At 38.8% G+C, this 20,106-nt stretch overlaps 1 protein-coding gene and 1 non-coding gene across 2 annotated transcripts in view; both read left to right on the forward strand.

Annotated features, from left to right (window-relative positions):
• topaz1 (testis and ovary specific TOPAZ 1) overlaps window positions 1-20,106 on the forward strand; it is a 107,440-nt gene that overhangs the window by 1,638 nt on the left and 85,696 nt on the right. The window lies entirely within an intron of this gene.
• On the forward strand, window positions 1,969-2,059 carry mir138-2 (microRNA mir-138-2). The gene has a single exon (NR_129857.1). It is a non-coding gene; the product is annotated as a microRNA mir-138-2 (primary transcript).

The raw sequence follows: 20,106 nt of genomic DNA on the forward strand, positions 1-20,106 counted from the left end.
TTTATATTCTGCTTTTTTCCCCCCCTGAATGGTACTGAAGATGCTGAATCACAATAAAATTCAAATAGAAGCAAATACATAAAAGATAGCATAAACAAGTTTAAAGTGCCTCAATAAAAAAATAATACTTTGTATCAGACACATGATTCCCATTGTCAGTCTCATTCATTTTTTGATTGTATTCAGACATGATGCTAGCCCAGGCATGGGCAAGCTTTGGCCCTCCGGGTGTTTTGGACATTCATTTGAAGAACATTGAAACCCTTCAACTAGCAGGTTTAACTCAGAAGTATTTGAAGGGAGTTTGGGTGGGTATGTTGGAAATGTCAGCCCCACACATTCAAAAAAACGTCACTATTTGTCACCAGCAAATGGGAACAATCATTGAGAAATCCATGCTTACATGTCTCTATGTCATAAGGACAAAAGCATTCATTAGAATCTTCCAGCTCTTCCAACATAATATTCATGGTCATATTCATCCAAATGGAATATGATTTTAAATGTGTAAGAACTGAGGTTTTAAACTTATAGTGACTTATGGTGACCTAAGACAAACCAATTGCAGGGGTTTCTTGCAAAATTTGTTTAGAACTTGTTGTCTTTGTCCTTCTCTGAAGCTGAGAGTGTGTGATTTCCCCAAGGTTACCAAACAGGGATTATTATGTTTATTTATTGTTATGTTTATTTATACCCTGCTTTTTCTCTTCACAAGGAGTCCATTGTAGTCCCATGCTCAAGTCATTCCGCCATGCTTCCTCTTATAAAACAAGAATACAGTATAAACCTGCTGAACTAAAATGTACTCTCTAATTGAATATAATTCATTTGAGACTTAAAAGGGATTTGAGGGTATGTTTCCTACTCCAGAAAATAGTTGTTAAGTGTATTTTTGCTACATTATTGCTGTTGTGCGCTGGTCACTGTTTTCTAAGGCCGAATCTACACTGCCCTATATCCCAGGATTTGATCTCAGATTATTTGCTTTGAATTGGATTCTCTGAGTCTCCACTTCTAGATAATCTGGGATAAGGAGGTAATCTGGGATCAGATTTTAGGATATAGGGCAGTGCAGATCCAACCAAACTTTTATATATATATATGTATATGTACAGTAGAATCTCACTTATCCAACGTTCTGGATTATCCAACGCATTTTTGTAGTCAGTGTTTTCAATACATCGTGATATTTTGGTGATAAATTCGTAAATACAGTAATTACAACATAACATTACTGCGTATTGAACTACTTTTTCTGTCAAATTTGTTGTATAACATGATGTTTTGGTGCTTAATTTGTAAAATCAAACATAATTTGATGTTTAATAGGCCTTTCCTTAATCCCTCCTTATTATCCAACATATTCACTTATCCAACATTCTGCCGGGCCATTTATGTTGGATAAGTGAGACTCTACTGTATATAAAGCTGCTGTTTACCTTTTATTATTCTTTTACCTGTATGTGCAGTTTTGCTACTTAACTATAATATTCCGTGAATCTGACTGGACTATATTCATGAAAAGATTATCCTATTAAAAAAAATTCAGGTGAAGTGTTTACACAGCTCTACCCTGAAAAGCAAGAATGCCATTCCCAGTTTTTCTCCGTCTATTTTATGTCTCCTATTGTGGATTTTATCCAGGACGCTGGTAAAATCAGGCATAAAGTGAACAATGTGAAGTCAGGCCCCATGTATTTACTTTAGCTTCACAAAATTTGATTTAGGCTGATTTGAGGGAAACATTATTAACACTACATTGAATGAATTATAGTATTTTTGGAGTAGTGTGCTTCTGTATTTTATAATGCTTAAAAGAACAGCAACAATAACAAAGGGTTTAAGATTCGTCCTAACAAGACTTCTTTATTGTTTTTTTCTTTGTAGGCGGAAGAATCACCAAGGAGTCATAATCCCAAGAATGAGATCCAGAAAGAAAATCAGAAACAGGAAGAATGGTGAGCCAAACCATATGGCTTGGTGTAGCAGCTGGTGTTGTGAATCAGGCCGTTGCCAAAGAGAGAACGGCTACTTCACAACACCAGGGTTGCCCCCTGCCACAATCAACTGCCCTATGAATTATTCAGAAGGAAGACGCCCTGCATCCATGAGGAATGAAAGATGGATCGATTCAACTTCACTACCTGGTTGAGAAGTATTTTGGTTTTGGGCTCTTTTAGTCCACACCAGCCATCATTTGACTACACAACCAACCCACACTGTTTTGTAAATTCTAGGTGGCTGTTGTAAATTAATGTGGATGTTTGCTTAGATTTTATGCTATTATATAATTTTATTTAACTATGTCTAGTTTAATTTATTGATGTTAGATTTAATTCACTGATATTATGTTTTAATTTGGGTCCCTGGTGGCACAGTGTGTTAAAGCGCTGAGCTGCTGAACTTGCGGACCAAAAGGTCCCAGGTTCAAATCCCAAGAGCGGAATGAGCGCCCGCTATTATCCCCAGCTCCTGCCAACCTAGCAGTTCGAAAACATGCAAATGTGAGTAGATCAATAGGTACCGCTCCGGCAGGAAGGTAACGGCGCTCCATGCAGTCATGCCGGCCACATGACCTTGGAGGGGTCTACGGACAACACCGGCTCTTCGGCTTAGAAATGGAGATGAGCACCAACCCCCAGAGTCAGTCACGATTGGACTTAACATCAAGGGAAACCTTTACCTTTACTTTTATGTTTTAATTTGATGTTACATTTTTAATGTAATATAATTTTAATGTTAATGTTTTAATGTTATTTCCATATGTGGGGTTTCTTTGGGATTTTATGCCAGTATTTGTTTGTTTTATTGAGGCATTGAATGTTTGCCGTTGTATGTTGGAATCTTCTCTGAGTCCCTTCAGGGGGAGATAGGGCAGAATACAAATAACATTTGATTATTATTATTGAAACAAAGGCATAGTATGACACAGCAAACGAGATGATGTGTACAGATCCCAGTAAGGTGGCCTTTTGTAGTTGACAGATTGTAATTATCATCATCATCATCATCATCTTCATTATTATCATTATCATTATCATTTTATTGTATGACACAGCAAACAAGATAGATATGCTGGATTTTGTATCACAAAATCACAAGTCGAACACTTCCCAAGTGTCTAGGACTGTGCGATGTATTTTCAGATGATGCGCGAAGATCCCAGTAGGGTGGCCTTATTATTATTATTATTATTATTATCATTATCATTATTATTATTATGGTAAAATCCATTTTTAGAATTGTTTCTGTTAATATAGTATATGCATAAAGAGAATGATAATGTTGGGAACATGCAAAGGAATCTAAATAGCTTGTGGTTGGGAGGAGCCCACAATGGTGCAGCGGATTAAACTGCTGAACTTGCTGACCAAAAGGTCAGCAGCTCAAATTCAGGGAGCAAGGTGAGCTCCTACTGTTAGCCCCAGCTTCTGCCAACCTAGCAGTTCAAAAACATGCAAATGTGAGCAGATTAATAGGTACCGCTTCAGTGGGAAGATAGCAGCGCTCCATGCAGTCTTGCCGGCCACATGACCTTGGAGGTGTCTACGGATAACACTGGCTCTTCGGCTTTGAAATAGAGATGAGCGCCAACCCCCAGAGTTGGACACAACTAGATTTAATGTCAGGGAAAAACCTTTACCTGAGAAGAACCATAATTTTAACTCTGTGCCACATTTTCAAAATCAGTCTTAGCCTCCCATGACTGTCTCTTGCTGGTCTTTCTAGGTAAGGAACACTGTTCGGTGTTTCTTATATTGTACATTTGTTGCCATCTACAACTAATAGAAACATTGAGCCATAATTGGCATTGGTCCCAAAGGCCAATGCAAGGGCAGTGCTCTGGGTTTTTAACTTGCCCCATCTTGCAATCCCAGTGGATCCAATTATGGAATTTTTCTCTAGTACTAATACATTTCTATATCCTGCCTGTTTCATTCATGGTAACATATATGGCATCTACTAGACTTAAACCTTCGTTTCTGCAAAATGATCACAGCATGCGCTTTTAGAACGTGCCTTGAGGACTTACGTATCACAGCTATGTTGTCCATCACAGTACTTGAATTCCTAGATGCAACCACTGGCATCTGATTTAGACATGTCAGACAGCAGTAGGGTTGAGAACATTATTATTCCTATGGAGTGAAACTAGTTGAACGATAATACATTGTACTTGAATAATTCAGTTCTGTGAGATGTCAGTTTTATATGTTTGAAAGTAGAAGGAGACATTTAAACACATCCGTACAAAAGCAAGAAGTTTTACTGAAACTCCAGCTATTCCGAAAAGCGCACGTTACAGTGCTGTTTTCAAGATAAGCAGCCATGGGCCTTGTTTACTTGAATCATAGAATCATAAAATCATAAAATAATAGAGTTGGAAGAGACCTCATGGACCATCCAGTCCAACCCCTTGCCAAGAAGCAAGAAATTGCATTGAATCCCTCTTGTTTGTATTGTGTCTTTGCCATAGAATTCTTTGTAAATGCAAAAATGAATATAAATATTCAACATTCTACAAAATTATTTTCACACCTCTATGTACTGCATATAGGTATGTATATAACATATGTATTCTATAAAGGATTTAAATAGATACGTTCATGTGTTTCAGTGTACGTATATTGATAGCTGCTTTCACCCATAAACATACATTGTTGTTGTGAGGCTTTAGGTTTTTGATCTGGCAGCTCCTAAGCCAATCACGAGTTTTTCTTGATACGAGTTATTTAGAAGGGTTTTGACATATCTGTATATATAATAAAAGTCAGTGTTTGTATGCGGCGGTGTATGTATGTATGTGGCGGAATATGTGCCAGCTTTCTGATTGGCCGACACTATCACAGGCCACTGTGTCCACCAGGAACGACGGACCTGGCCCAAACTTGACACGCTTAACCCCCACGTCCCGGTGCCGTTTGCGGGACGATGGACCATGGGTGATGGGATTTGTAGTACTTTCAATCACTACAATACCCACAAGCCATTCCGAAGCCCGCCAGTGACGGAACTTGACCAAACTTGGTACACAGAACCACCATGAACCCCTTTCTGTCCTGGGGCAGATTGGGGGAGAATGAACCAAGTAGCTTCACTTACTTCTTTCTCTGGGAGTTGTAGTTCACCCTTATATAGTCAGCACTGAATCCAGCCGACTTTGAATCTGGACCAAACTGGCCACACTGCCTCATCATGCCCGACTGAACATACAGGCAGGGTTTTGTGGTGATTGTCCTTTGGTTCTGGGAGTTGTAGTTCACCCTTATACAGACAGCACTGAACCCAGCCGACTTCAGATCTAGACCAAACTTGGCACACAGCCCTATCATGCCGAACTGTGCATACAGGCAGGGTTTTGGGGTGATTGACCTTTGGCTCTGGGAGTTGTGGTTCACCCTTATACAGACAGCACTGAACCCAGCTGATGACGGATCTGGACCAAACTTAAGTGATATTTCCTCACATCCTCAAACAACTCAGTGCCGTCTACTAATAACCCGGGCACCGCCGGGTCCCCAAGCTAGTATAATATAAATTACAGCTGGACATTCAGTCAAGCATCTCAGCCCAGTCACTGAAAGCAAAATAAAGAAAGGGGGGGGGGACCTGGAATTCATCCCCCTCCAGTCATTTATCTGATAGCAGAAGGCAGGTGTATTACAGGATAGCAAAGGCGCCGTATCTGACACGCAAAGAAGAGGAAAGAGTGTGTAATGGAGGTCAGCACAAGACAGCGGCAGCACGTTATTGCTGCTCCTCTATACGGGCTTTCAAATAGCCGAGATAATGTCATCCAAAAGCACAATGGCGCTTTCAGCAGCATGGCCGTGATAAAACCAAGAGACACAATTGAAAATATAATAAATAAAAGGGGCAGACTGTTTATTTCCCCAGAGGAGGTCTGTGATTAAAGTGTCTGCTTTCTATGTTAACAATAAAAAAAAACGTAAGCAGGGGTTCCCTCCCCCTCCTGGACTCGCTCTAGGCTTTGTCCGATTTACCCACAGTCTTGGTTTACAGCCCCAGTCCAGCCTTTCAGTTCATTCTCTGAAACTATAAAAGAGCTGTGAATATACATTTAGAGTTAAAGTGAGGAAAAGTTAAGTCAGGACTCTGGGCTGCAAGGCTCCATGATCGTACCAGGGAGTAATTGAAAACATGGTTGTTCCAGAGCGCGTTTGAATGAATAGGCCCAATAGAGCTGTCATCAGAATACTTCTTTATGTTTTAAAAGCATATGGCACTTTATCACTGTTACTCATTTCCATGATACAGCACTTTATGAAACCTGTCCCCGCTGGTTTGCTGATTTTATCTGCTTGGATTTTAATGTATTGTTCACTATTTTATTTTGTGTATCATTGAAATGTTTTAAGTTTTTGTCAAATATGTTGTGTCATTGTGTCGGGCTTGTCCCTGTTGTGAGCCACCCCGAGTCCCTTCAGGGAGATGGGGCGGGATATAAAAATAAAGGTTGTTATTATTATTATTTTTAATATTATTTTTATTATTATTATTTTTATATTATTATTATTATTATTATTATTATTTTATTATGACACAGCAAACAAGATAGATATGCTGGATTTCATATCACAAAATCACAAGTCGAACACTTCCCAAGTGTCTAGGACTGTGTGATGTATTTTCGGATGATGCACGCAGATCCCAGCAGGGTGGCCTTTTGCAGTTGGCAGATCGTAATTTTGTCAATGTCTATTGTTTCCAAATGCCGGCTGAGATCTTTTGGCACGGCACCCAGTGTGCCGATCACCACCAGGACCACCTGCACTGGTTTCTGCCAGACTCTTTGAAGTTCAATCTTGAGGTCCTGATAGCGGCTGAGTTTTTCCTGTTGTTTTTCATCAATGCGACTGTCACCTGGGATGGCAACATCAATGATCCAAACCTTTTTCTTTTCCACAACTGTTGTTGTTGTTATTATTATTATTATTATTATTATTATTATTATTATTATTATTATTATTATTATTACCACTGAAAAGCACTGACATTGCTACTGAAGAAGTACGTCAAGGTCTATGCAGGTAGCAATGCTGCGAATATTTTTTTTTTAACCTGGACTTAACCCTATAGAGTTAGCACTGTGAAGCACCATATGAACACATTTCTCAACAGACATAATTCCACAATGCACTATCTTTTCTACATTCATGATTTCTCAGAGCATTTTCTTCTCAACTACAGAATAAAGACCTGAGGGTTGCTGCTGTTGTTCTGATGCAAAACATTTACACAAAAAAGAAGCGTAGCATCTAGGAACAGCATCAGTGCTACCACTGCTCAGAGAAAAGAAAGTCCTTTCTGCCTGCTTACTCTTGTCTCTTCCTACTTGCGCACTGCGCGTAGAGATTGTCTTGATATCCCTCTTGAAGAACCAACTCTTAAGCAAGCTGCGTGGTTAATCAGCCAAACCGATACCTTTCATTCCCTTACTGCAAGGAGATGTACACTTCCTGCCTGGGGTAGCATGGCCATATCCAACAGGGTTGCCACTGAAGCACTTTATTCATTCATTCATTCATTCATTCATTCATTTATATCCCGCTTTTCTTCTATGGGTGGAATTTAAAGTGGCATACAATGGTTAAAACGACAAAATTACATAACATAAAATACAAGAAAAATCATATAAGCAATGTAAACAGAAATACACACTACATAAGCCAAAATTAACAAATAAATAAATTAAAACATTATACCATTAAAAATTCCCTGACCCAATTCCCTGGCCATTGAATTAAAATTGTTAAAGGGATGCTAATTATAAACAACTGTAAACAATACAGCACATATTAAAGGTTGTTTCCCTATAATATCCCAAAGGCCTGCCTACAAAAGGAAAGGAAGCAAGGGGTCAATCTAGCCTCTTTTTAGAAAGAGAGTTTGAGAACCTGGGAACCACCATTGGGCCCTCTCCTTTGCCCCTACTGTCATGGTTTGCAAAAGCGCTGTGCTGTGTGTGTTAACCGATTGACTGAACCTGCAAAGATCTGGGGAATGATTTGATACTGTTTCTGTTCTGCTGCTGCAGAACCAGTTTGGACAAGTTTTTCAGTGTTGATTGAGTACTGCCCGTGAACAGAGCAGTGTACTCAGAGGGGCCTTGCTATTTTGAGACCTGTTTGCTGCTGAGAAAAGAGGGTGAAGAATCAGGACTGTATTCTTCTCTGAAGCAGATTTGTGGACTGAGAAAGGACTGTTTATGAATGTGGACTTCTGTAAGTGATCAGAGGGACCATTGTAAATATTATTTTTTTGGAATTAGTAAAATTCCCATATTTTGTTCTGCAAACCTGAGTGACATGTTATTGTTCTGTGGGTAACTGTGGATTGTGGGCACACATAAAAGCTTCCATTTATCATCATCAATCCGTTATACCTACCAGTTGTACCTGTGAAGTCGGTAGGATGGAACGAAAGAAAGCCTCCCACAAAGAACACACGTGGGCAGCCTCATATGGGAGAATCCGGTCCTTTAGATAACCTGGATCTGAAGTTGTCTGTGCTTGCACAGGGCATGACTAAACATCATCTTACACAGATTTGTAAGAAACAGTTATTAACTTTGCTATTGTTATTTTGAAGGGGGGGGGGGGAATAAGGCGATGTACCAGTGGGGGGAAATAGGTAGGAGCAATAATGGTCTATCACTAGAAGAAACTAGCTGTGCCCGGCCATGCGTTGCTGTGGCAAAGTGGTGGTGGTATTGCTTAAAAATTGTTGTGGAATTTTTATTTGAAGTTATTTGTATTTTTAAATTAATTTTATTGTAACTTATCTTTTTAATTTTTTTATTTTTAATTATTTTGTGTTATTATAGTATTTTATTGTATTAATTTTTTAGTGTTTTTAATTATTTTTAGTGTTTTTTATTATTTTTATTGTATTATTTGTATGTATTTTATTTTTATTGTTTTATTATTATTTGTATTATTATTTGTATGTATTATATTTTATTATTTGATTATATTATTTTTATTTATGTTTTTTTAATTGTATTATTTTATTGTATTGTATTGTATTTATTTCTTTTATTATTTTTGTTTGTCTTTGTATTGGGTTGCTCTGAGTTCTGTGGTCTGCCTGGTCATGTTTGAAATGTATTCCCTCCTGATGTTTCTAACTGGCAGCAATTGAATAAAAACAATTATTCCTTTTCTTCTCATTAGGAGTTTATTTTTCTTTTCTTTTTGTTGTCGGCACCTAGGTGCAAGGATTTTGGGTCGTGTTGCCAAGTTTCGTGTGTTTGGGTCATGTAGATGCATTGTTGTGCATGTTTGCCAGTTTTTTCGGTTTTGTGGCTCCGGATTGTGTTTTTGTGGTGTGATTGTGTTGTAAGAACCATGAGGCAAGGCTTTTGCGTTGTGTTGCCAAGTTTCGTATTTCTGGGGCGTCTAGTTGTGTTGTTACAGTCACGGCGCAAACAATTTTACCCTTTTATATATATAGATGGGGCTCAAGATGCTGTAAACTCAGTGCTGATTCCCATTCCATTTTTCTAAAGGCAGTTACTGGGAGGTAGATTATTAATTCTATTTATTATCGTAACTGTTTTTATTTCTATGACCTATTTACCCATTATGGTCATTAATCTATATATGCAATGGAGTGTCACTGGATATTATTTTTTTAATATTTATAGAATGGCAATAATTAGAAAATGCAATTGCTAAAAAATCTCACTGGGCGCTACTTAGTTAAATTAACCTTATGCTACTAAGCATTTAGCCTTAGGCTAATCCATTGTGTCTGTTTTAATATGCAAACACACATATCCTGATCATCTATGGTGTGTAGGGATAATAACGGTGTACTTCAGGACAAGCTCGAATTCAAGGAGTTCACCGAAGCCTGTCTTTTGGTGGCTCCCTTGCAGGCTTGCTTGCTTGAAGGTCGATTACAGCATTACTCCAACACGTGTCAGGCAGCTGCCATATTAATTTCCTAAAATAACCTGAAGCAATGCTACAGCAGGAGGTATAGCGGGAAATTAAAGTGGCAGCTGCCTGGCACAGATCAGAGTGCCAGCTTTAAAAGGGGCTCCAAGGCAGGCATTAGTGATGAACCATGCTGGGAAGCCTGATATTCGCCCCAAGGCATGTATGCTAACATCGGGTTTGGTCGACCTCAAAAGGTTGTTGTAGGCCTTGTTTGAAGCTGTGACACACTCTGGGATCTGGGTGACAAGCAAAGTGACACAATGTCTTGTATAGTACAGTTAACTCCCAGACAAGACCTAAACCTCCAGTGTTTTTTCAGTAATTCCGGGGCAGAAAAAGGAGGAAATTTGGATGTTGCCCTGTATGGAACACATACCTTTTCATGCCTTGCTGCAGATCCCATTTTTTTTTTGTCTAGGAACATACTTTCTTGGAAAATTAATGAGGAAGAACATAAGGCTTTCTCTCTTTTCATTTTAAGGTGGGCAGAATTGTCATAAGTGAATTTATTTATTTATCATGTCAGAAGCGAACCAAGGGTACAAGTTGTAATGTATTTGAAAACACAAACAAAGTTTTAAAACAACAACAACAAATTGGCATTGAAATTGAAACAAAGGGCGGGTTGTGGTGCAGGCTGGTTAGTAGCCAGCTGCAATAAATCACTATAACCAAGAGGTCATGAGTTCGAGGCCCGTCCGTGTTGGAGTGAACACCTGACCATTAAAAAATAAAAAATAGTCCTGCTCACTGTTGACTTAAGCAACCTGAAAGATTTTTTTTTCGTGTCAGGAGCAACCGGAGTTGCTTCTGGAGTGAGAGAATTGGCTGTCTGCAAGGACGTTGCCCAGGGGACGCCCGGATGTTTTGATGTTTTTACCATCCTTGTGGGAGGCTTCTCTCATGTCCCCGCATGGAGCTGGAGCTGATAGAGGGAGCTCATCCGCACTCTCCCCGGGTGGGATTCGAACCTGGCAGCTTTCAGGTCAGCAATCCAACCTTCAAGTCACAAGGCTTTTATCCCCTAGGCCACCGGAGGCTCCATCCCTGAAAGATAGTTTCATCTATCAAGTAGGAAATTTAGGTACCACTTGTGTGGGGAGGCTAATTTAACTAATTTATGACACCATAAAAATCGTCCAGCAGTGTTTGGAATGAGGAAGTCGGCGTCACAGTGGACGATGAAATAGCTGCTCCCCCTGTGGCCGGAATCGAGCATCCCCTCAGGAAACTGGAAGCTGGAGAAGGTTAAATTTCCTCTGTGTCTCTGTCTTTGTCTCTGGCTCTATGTTCATATGGCATTGAATGTTTGCCATGTATGTGTACATTGTGATCTGCCCTGAGTCCCCTTCGGGGTGAGAAGGGCGGAATATAAATACAGTAGAGTCTCACTTATCCAAGCTTCACTTATCCAAGGTCCTGTATTATCCAAGGCAGTCTGTCTTTTAGTAGTCATTGTTTTTGTCGTAAATGTTGCAATGTTTTGGTGCTAAATTTGTAAATACAGTAATTACTACATAACATTACTGTGTATTGAACTGCTTTTTCTGTCAATTTCTTGTAAAACATGACGTTTTGGTGCATAATTTGTAAAATCATAATGTAATTTTATGTTTAATAGGCTTTTTTCCGAATCCCTCCTTATTAACCAAGATTTTTGCTTATCCAATGTTCTGCCGGCCCGTTTATCTTGGATAAGTGAGACTCTACTGTAAATAAATAAATAAATAAATAATACTAAATGTCCTTTGACCAGTAGCTGGCCACTTGGAGTGCCTCTGGTGTTGCTGTAAGAAGTTCCTCCATTGTGCATGTGGCAGGGCTCAGACTGCATTGTAGTAAGTGGTCTGTGCTTTGCTCTTCACACTTGCATGCCATGGACTCCACTTTGTAGTCCCATTACTTAAGGTTGGCTCTGCATCTCGTGGTGCCAGAGCGCAGTCTGTTCAGCACATTCCAAGTCGCCCAGACTTCTGTGCCAAGGAAGGAATCTCTCATCCAGCGTCAGACACTGATTGAGGTTCTGGATTTTAGCCTGCCACTTTTGGACTCTCACTTGCTGAGATGTTCCTGCGAGTAGATCTTAGAAAACTACTTCTTGATTTAAGGCGGCATGCTGGCTGATATCCGAACTGGGGATGGGCCGGATATGTCAATGCCTTGGTCATTTCACTGAAATTATAAACCGTATAATTTCTCTAGTGGCATGGGGCATAGACAGCCTGTGATAATGCAACATGTCTTATTAAGAGCCACATCCACTGTTTTAACGTGGTGAGATGTATTTCACACTGGGCATGCATATTCAGCAGCAGAGTAGCAAAGCGCAAGGGCAGATGTCTTCACTGTGTCTGGTTGTGATCCCCAGGTTGTATCAGATGTTATTTCATCGTCATAAGTGAATAAGTAATCTATATATATATAAAAGGGTAATGAAATCTCGGCCTAGGACAAAACAACAAAACTATACATCCCAGAAACACTAAACTTGGTAGCACAACCCCTCACCCATGCCTCTACGTTCATACAACAAAAAGAAAAGAAAAATGAAGTCCTAATTAGAGGGAGAGGAATAATTGCTTTCATCCAATTGCTGCCATTAGAAGTCTAATTTCCGCCCACTTGGTCTCCTAGCAACCCACTCACCCCAGGGGACAGGCAGAGTTAGGCCTCACTTAGGCCTCTTCCACACTGCCTATAAAATACAGATTATCTGATTTGAACTGGATTATATGGCAGTGTAGACTCAAGGCACACAGCTATATAACCCATTTATAATTTTATATTATCTGCTTTCAACTGGATTATCTTGACTCCACACTGCCATATAATCCACTTCAGTGTGCATTTTATCCAGCTGTGTAGAAGTGGGCTCATAGAAGGGGACTTAATGTCAGGGGAAAACCTTTACCCTTTACCTTAACTACCACCAATTCCTCAATACTTTATTTCCCATACCACCATACTTCGCCACAGCAACGCGTGGCCGGGGCACAGCTAGTTGTATCTAAAGGACTGAGTAAAACAAAATCAACAAAATAATCTTCCCCTTTTTGAATCTCTTCACCATCAAATTATTTATTCCAAGTGATACATGTGAACAAGGTGGCTGATGTGACTATATTCCCCTTTCCCCAAGCACCTTGCTTTGTTAATAGACTCCTTTGCTTTCTTTCACTCAAGGGCCTCTTATAAATCAGTAGTTCACAAATGAAAACCATGTCAAAAAGAGTCTATTAGGAGCCCAACACAGCCGTTATATGTTTTTTTAACCTTATGTTTGTATTTGATGTTAGTATGTATTATTTTATTGCTTTGATGTTGACATGATTTTCCAGCATCTATATGGATAAAGTTTAACACTATAATTACTTTAAAAATCAAATAGATCCCATACCCAGGCTATAATATCCAAGCTATCCATAATGGGTGATAAAACTCTTCCCTAGATCATAACCATCATAGCTTCTACTGTTTATCACTGGAGCCACTGCTTGCTATCTCTTGCAATATTTCCTCCCTCCTCCTCTCTTCTTGGTTTCCTGCCTTTTCCTTTAATCTGCCCACACTGTCGTCCTACCTAGCTTGCAATATCCTGTATATCTTCTTGTTCTTCCACTGGATACTAATGTGATTTTCAGAAGACAGACAAGCGTATCAGATCTTGGGTTGCTATGAGTTTTCCAGGCTGTGTGGCCATGTTACAGAAGCATTGTCTCCTGACATTTCACCCACATCTATGGCAGGCATCCTCAGAGGTTGTGAGGTCTGTTGGAAACTAAACAAGTTGGATTTATATATCTGTGGAAAGTCCAGGGTGGGAGAAAGAACTCTTGTCTGCCTGAGTTAAATGTGAATGTTGAAACTGGCCAGCTTGATTAGCATTGAATAGCCTTGCAGCTTCAAAGCCTGGCTTCTTCCTGCCTGGGGAAATCCTTTGTTGGGAGATATTAGCTGGCCCTGATGGTTTCTTGTCTGGAATTCCCATGTTTTCTGAGTATTGTTCTTTATTTACCATCCTGATTTTAGAGTTTCTAATACTGGTGGCCAGATTTTGTTCGTTTTTAAATGCTGGACCACTCTCATAATTATCATATCAGACTACACAGAGAAGCCATTGAAATCCACAAGCTTGTGGACAATTTCAATAGAAAGGAGGAAACCATGAAAATGAACAAAATCTGGCTACCAGTATTAAAAAACACTCTAAAATCAGGACAGTAAATAAAGAACAATACCCAGAAGACAGGGAAATTCTAGACAAAAGTCAGGCCAGATAATGCCTCCCAACAAAGGATTTCCCCAGACAAGAAGCAACCAGGCTTTAAAGCTGCAATGCTATTTAATGCTAATCAAGGTGATCAAACATTCACACTTGCCTCAAACAGACAAGAGTTCCTTCTATATATTTCACAGATATATAAACCCCACTTGCCTAGTTTCCAACAGACCTCACAACCTCTGAGGATGCTGCCATAGATGTGGGAGAAACGTCAGGAGATAATGCTTCTTGAACTTGGCCATACAGCCCAGAAAACTCATAGCAACCCAGTGATTCCGACCATGAAAGCCTTCAACAACACATATTAGATCCTATTTTCTAATGGCAAAGTCCAGCACAACTTGTATGCTTGATTCCAACATTTTAAGCATAGTGGGTTGGTTCTCGACAATTGGTCCTAATTTCCTTTTCATATTATTCCTAATTAGATCGAAAGCCTCCTCACACTGGAGCATGAATCCACATTAAATCTGGTTTCTGCCTCCTGCAGCATTTGGGGTTTGTAGTTTGGTAAGGCCCAGGACCTGTCTGGCTGAGCTGTTTAAAGCCCCCTCCCTAAAAGGAATTAAACGTGGATTTAAAGTGGATCCAAGCTCTAGTGTAATGAGGTCCTATAGAACTGGCTAAGTTGGGACCCATCCCTTTGGAAAGATACCCCCATGAAAGGATCATTTGGAAGCACATGTCCAGGAGCTCAAATCAGGCCTAGCACATTTTGAAATAAACAAACAATGCATATTGCTGTCTGAAGAGTAAACAAGAAAACCCATGCACATATCCACCCCATTAAATTCAGAGTCTATGTCAGTGATGGCGAACCTATGACACGCGTGTCAGCACTGACATGCCTAGCCAATTTAGCTGACACGTGGCCTCATGCCAAGAAGGATGTTTCATCCTTGGCTCCTGCACGGCCAGGTGCAGTAGCCTAGGATGAAACATTTGCTGTAGTGTAGTGTAGACACTTTTGTGAGACCTTATTGTCAGTGTTAAATAATATCAAAACCAACAAAAGAAACAGATGAAGTTAGTAGCGCTTGCTTGGGCTTGAAATGTACAAAATACCAGCCTTCAATTGAAGATTTAGCCAATGAAATTCAGCAACAAAAAAGTCATCAATAGGCAGGTTAGTTAAAGAATTCTGCCTCCCCCTCACTTATCTTAGTTCATGGCACCCCACACAAGTTAAATCATATCAAGACCAACAAAAGAAACCGACTGACGGAGGAACATAGAAGTCACTAAGCAGGTAAGTTAAATAGTTCTTGGTTTATTAAATACAGTTATATATTACAACTAGCTGTGCCCGGCCACGCGTTGCTGTGGCGTAGTATGGTGGTATAGGAAATAAAGTATTGAGGAATTGGTAGTAGGTAACGTAAAGGGTAAAGGTTTTCCCCTGATATTAAGTCCATTATAAATGGGTTATATAGCTGTGTGGAAGGACCTTGAGTCTACACTGCCATATAATCCAGTTAAAATAAAATAATCTGTATTTTATAGGCAGTGTGGAAGAGGCCTAAGTGAGGCCTAACTGCCTGTCCCCTGGGCTGAGTGGGTTGCTAGGAGACCAAGTGGGCAGAGCTTAGCCTTCTAACTGGCAGCAATTGGATAAAAACAATTATTCCTCTCCCTCTAATTAGGACTTTATTTTTCTTTTCTTTTTGTTGTATGAACGTAGAGGCATGGATGAGGGGTTGTGCTGCCAAGTTTAGTGTTTCTGGAATGTGTAGTTTTGTTGTTTTGTCCTAGGCTGAAATGTCATTACCCTTTTATATATAGAGATTATACATTTTTGTTATTTAAACCATACATATTGGAAAATTATGGGGGGGGTTTTCTCGAAGTGACACACCACCCAAGTCATGCTAGGTGTTTTGGCGGATTTTGACACACCAAGCCAGAAGGTTGCCCATCACTGGTCTATGTAGTGAACAGGAACTTTCCATCTGACTACACAGTTGCAAAGTGACGAAAAGAACGTGAGGATCAAAAGTATTTGTATTTAGAATATCCAACAAGATCGCATAGTAAAAAGAGAATACTTGGCATCCATCATTCTCTCCTAGTCTCTTCTTCCTTCCTCTTGCCAGCCCACTCCAAACATTGAAGGATGGTCAGAGTAATAGGATTACATTAAGAAAAAAAAATCTGGGGTGGGAAGATTGATTGGTTTTAATTAGTGTGAAGAATTATAATCACTAGAGACACACTATGTCATAGTGACTACGGGAACCAATTTTGATGAGACATCAGCAATTACTATTTCTATTTAATCTTAAACTAGTAGTGTAAATAAAAACACAAATTACTAAACCACAACTTTTGATGGTCAAACATGCTGGTGGTTGTCAGAGTTTTTAAACATTCCATCATTTCTAAAGTGACAATAAGTAATGCAACAAGCATTAAGGATTTAATTACCTGGCCAGAATTGAGTAATTTACAGCCGGAGTGAGATAGCTGAAAAAGTATTAAAAGAAACAAACTTCTCTGTTAGAGTTGTTGTCAGTGTTGAGCTGTTGGAGATTCTAAGTTTGACAGATTAATGAAGAAAAAACAGAGAAGCTAATACTATGGAGAAGGTATGAACTAACTGGGAGTGTTGGAAAGAAGGGCTAGAAAAGAGTCAAGAACATCAGCTAGATATAAGTAAAAACTGCTGTATAAAGTTTTCTACTACAGATTCAAGTTGTGCTTGTCTGTTTCTTAACCGGAGGGGGACTGCTTCTTTTTTATTACCATATATACTCGAGTATAAGCCGAGCTTTTCAGCCCTTTTTTAGGACTGAAAAAGTCCCCCTCGTCTTATATTCAGGCCGGCTTATACTCGAATATATATGGTACATTATTATTTTTCTCTATTATTACTGTTACTATTACATTTATTTTACTCTATTTTATCATTAATAATACATTTATTATTTCACCCTGATATTAATATTGTTATTACATATATTATTTTACTCTATTATTATTAAAAGGATACATAAGCATATTTACCCTGAAGAAGCTGAGAATAATGATTTAATCAGAGTTGGACAGTCTTATCTTAAATTACAGTTTTATGTAAATATTCAAAAAAATTAACCTACTGATGCTTCAATTAATGTAATTTTATTGGCATCTATTTTTATTTCTGAAATTTGCCACTTTTGGCTTATATCTGAGTCAACATTTTCCCATTTTTGTGGTAAAATTAGGTGCCTCAGCTTATATTCAGGTCAGCTTATACTCGAGTATATAAGGTAATTAAATTTTTATTACATTTCTATTCATTCTGTTACAAAAAAAACACCTTTACAATTCATACAGTTAATTCTTCTCCTTTCACCGATGTGCTATCTGTTGTGATCCCCATCTCTGGAGTCCTTTTCTTTATGGTTCCCATCTTCTCTCCTTAATGTTCCTTAAATAAATTTCTTCCATATACTTTCAAAATCATTATTCTACCTTAGGCCTTTTTAAACATTTAAATTACATGTTAATTTATCATTTATTGCTAATTTCCTTGTACCATTCTTCTATCTTAATTTCCACCTCTCCTTTCCAATTTTTTGCTATTAATAGCCTTGCAGCCGTTAACAACATTGTTATCAAATTATTCTCACTTTCTTTCCATTCATCTGTATTATAAATTGATAACAGTATAGTCACTGGGTTTATATTAAATTTTTTCTTCATAATATTTTCTATCTCTACTGTAACTTTTCCCCAAAACCTCTGTACACATTTACATTGCCACCACATGTGAATATACGTTCCCCTTTCTTGGCAATCCCTCCAACATTTTTCTGAGCATATTGTGTATCTTTGTCGGGGTCAAATACCATTTCCATACCATTTTGTAGTCGTTTTCTTTTATTCAAATTGATAATTTTTTGAGGTGTCTGGATTGGTTTGCTGCTGAACAAAGAATCCCAAAAATTTGCTGCGATAATGGTCATATACATGACAGAGCCAAATATGAACTGAATTTTAAATATGTATCTAGTTAAAATATGTTTCTCTATTAAAACCTATTGTAGGATTTTCTCCCAACATCATTAATCAAGCCAAGGGCAATTATATTGTGACCATCCCAAGGACTAGCTAATCTGCACACTGTACAAGCATCTAAGAAGGAAAAAAGCTTTGTGATTTGTAAATGATCAGTAAATTTCAATCTATTTACTGTTTAAATTATTGAACTATTGGATTATGACCTGTTGGGATCACAACCTAATGGGGATTATGACCTGTTAGGATCATAACCTATTGGGTAGCAGAGTTTCAGCGATGTTCCTTTAGTTTATTGGGTAATGGAACATCACTTGTTACTATTCGACGCTATCAGCAAAGATTCAAGTAGACTTCTTTAAAAAAAACATGTTTGTTTTACTCATAATTTCATGTATTTAAATATACAGGCACATTTCTTGTCAGGTTAAACTTTAAAAAGTTTCAGTTTGTATCCTTAACATATAGTCTTTAACAGTCTCTTCAAAACTATATTACTCTGTACAGTTCTCTTTCATAACAGTCTACTTCCAAGGAACTCAAGCCTCAACTGTCTTCTAACTCCTAACACTGGCTTCTGTACTCAAACAGACTCAAGCCTCAACTGTCTTCTAACTCCTAACACAGGCTTCTGTATTCAAACAGACTCAAGCCTCAACTGTCTTCTAACTCCTAACACTGGCTTCAGTACTCAAACAGACTCAAGCCTCAACTGTCTTCTAACTCCTAACACTGGCTTCTGTACTCAAACAGACTCAAGCCTCAACTGTCTTCTAACTCCTAACACTGGCTTCTGTACTCAAGTAGACTCAAGCCTCAACTATCTTCTAACTCCCAACACTGGCTTCTGTACTCAAACAGACTCAAGCCTCAACTGTCTTCTAACTCCTAACACTGGCTTCTGTATTCAAGTAGACTCAAGCCTCAACTATCGTTCCTCAACTGTCATCCTTTTAAAACTGCATTCTAAACAGTCACATGGTCTGCAGCCCCTCCCACTGCTTTAAGTACATAGAGCTAAGAAAACTGCAAACCAAACAAGACATACACTTCAGGAAATAAACTGACACATTATAAAACAAAGCATTAAATAGAGGAGGCTTGAAAAGGTTGCTATTTATTTATTATTGACCTAATTTCTACCCTGCCTTTATCTACCCCGAAGAGGACTCAAGGCGGCTACATATGGCAACCATTAGATGCCTTAAAATACATACAAACAGAGACTTAAAATCAATTAAATTTAAAATTAACACATATTAAGCATTTAAAACATTACATTCAATATTAAAATCACATCATCCGAAAATCATAGTCCAAGGCCGTTCCATCGTCAATTATCTATAGTTCCAAATCTATTATTGTACTAATCACTGAAAGCCAGATTCCAGAACCAAGTTTTTACTTTCCTTCTGAAGGCTAGCAAGGAGGGGGCTGATCTAATGTCACTGGGGAGGGAGTTCCACAGCCTTCCCAGATGATCTTAACCTCCGAAATGGTTCATAGGGGTTTACGTTCGGACAGGTAAACTAGGCCAGAACCGTTTGCATCCAACATTAATTGAATACAATTAAGGTGCATCTACACTGCGAAATCAATGCAGTTTGACATTACTTTAACTGTCATGACTCAAAAGTATGGAACCATGGGAGTTGTAGTTTATTAAGGTCTTTAGCCTTCTCTGCCAAAGAATGCTGGTGCTTATTCCAACTCCCAGAATTCCATAACACTGAGCTGTGGCAGCGAAAGTGCTGTTGATCTGTATTTATTCTACAGTGTAGATATATCCCTAATGTCAGGAAAGAAAGCCAGTGAGGTGTCATGGTATCAGTAAGCCCTTTACCAGCCAATGAAAAA

Source organism: Anolis carolinensis, chromosome 6, assembly GCF_035594765.1.
Source record: "Anolis carolinensis isolate JA03-04 chromosome 6, rAnoCar3.1.pri, whole genome shotgun sequence".
Classification (NCBI taxonomy): Eukaryota; Metazoa; Chordata; class Lepidosauria; order Squamata; family Dactyloidae; genus Anolis; species Anolis carolinensis.